Source organism: Raphanus sativus, chromosome 3, assembly GCF_000801105.2.
Source record: "Raphanus sativus cultivar WK10039 chromosome 3, ASM80110v3, whole genome shotgun sequence".
In the NCBI taxonomy this organism is placed as follows: Eukaryota; Viridiplantae; Streptophyta; class Magnoliopsida; order Brassicales; family Brassicaceae; genus Raphanus; species Raphanus sativus.
This window is the reverse complement of record NC_079513.1, coordinates 8620282-8621857: the sequence shown is the minus strand read 5'-3', so window position 1 is coordinate 8621857 and position 1576 is coordinate 8620282. Positions and strand designations below refer to the sequence as shown.

The window sequence follows — 1576 nt, the reverse complement described above, 5'->3', positions numbered from 1 at the left end:
TAATTAGCTTTATTGAAATACATGTTAATTTTTATACATGAATTATATAATTTGCTAATGTTAACCCGTCTTATCAACGTATTTTTATTATTATATATATATATATATATACTTAAATATTATATTTTAAAAATTCCAATAAATCTTTGAAAATACTTTAAGAATATATCAATTTTCAAAAGTTTTATGTAAATATTTTTCACTAATTTGTAATTAGAAATGAACTATTATTATGCATTAATATATATGTTAAGTTATCGTTTATAAAATGAAAATTATAATCATTATCATCATGTTAAAATAAAATTATTATATTGAACTAAAATAATATGACATAATATCTTAACTATTAATAGATCTTAAACTCTTTTTTGGCAAAACAAAATTCAGCTTTGATGGACAAATCAGAACAGATTCAACCAAATGTCACACAGACTATCAAAGTTTCTCTCTCTAAATACGATTTTTCGTCTCTTTTGATTCCCATCTGTTATAGTCGCTGTTCACCGACTCCGGTTGCTCACACAGAGCCGGAGTCGGAGTTGCATCTCTAAAATTTCTGTTTTATACTCTTTTTGTGTAGATCATCAATTTCTCATTTTCTCTCATAATGATTTTCTAGATCTAGGTCTAGTTTTGATCTGTTTGGAGGTTTGGATTTTGATGATCTCTTTGGGTTTTAATCGGATTGGGGCGCATGCAGTAGATCGGTGGTTCCATTTTGGGGTCTCCCTTCTTTAACAGTTGTGCTGATTGCTCTATAATTTGGTGTCTTGGTCTCGAGTTTGCAGAAGCTTCTCTTTCGTAGATCCTGGTTTGTCTGCTCCGGTCGATCTTCCTCTCTCCTCAATCGTTTGTGGCTGGAGGTAACTGGTGTGGTCTGTGTTTGCTCTGTCATCTCTCAACATCGAGATCTGGTATTTTCATGAAACTGCTCTTTAGACGTTTCTTTTTCGTCTTATATAACGCCGTTTCCAAAAAAAAGTTTCCGGCTATGAAGCTCTTGTTCCTAAATTCCTTGGTTTATTCACTATGGAAGGGCACATCTTTAGTGGTTTGGCCAAGATTTGGCGTCCACTCTTTATTTCTTTCAGCAATCATTTGATGAAGTCTGCTTTCTTAAAGTCTGATTCTATATTAATTTTGATATTGACCTATGTTTTAGTTTTGGGTTTCCTTGGTTCTTCTAGTCTTATGTTAGCCATGTAAGTGATGTTATATTTAGTCCTGTGTGTTTCATCAAGCTTCCCTTGTTTGGGCTTCTGTCTCAGGAGACATATCTGCCGTCCGCCGGCTAAGATTACCATATGATGTAAACTTATGATGTTAATGATATAATCTTTCCAGTGTTAAAAAAATGGATAGATTAGAATTTAGCATAAATTAAATACAAAATAATTTTTAAATATATTATTTCATGCATATATTTATTTGTTTAATAACTAAATGCAATACAATAAATAAATATATAATAAGAAGTAACAAATACATGTGACGGTTTTAAACAATTGATTAATTATAACATGTAATTTATAAAATCATTGCATTTGAAAATAGTAATATTGTGACAACCCGT

General features: G+C 30.6%; 1 long non-coding RNA gene across 1 annotated transcript; it reads right to left on the bottom strand.

Annotated features, from left to right (window-relative positions):
- Positions 1-301: 301 nt before the first annotated feature.
- On the bottom strand, positions 302-1354 carry LOC130510172 (uncharacterized). Its single transcript, XR_008943852.1, has 2 exons — positions 1155-1354; positions 302-1079 (listed from the first exon to the last, which is right to left on the bottom strand). It is a non-coding gene; the product is annotated as an uncharacterized LOC130510172 (long non-coding RNA).
- Between the last annotated feature and the right edge of the window lie 222 nt (positions 1355-1576).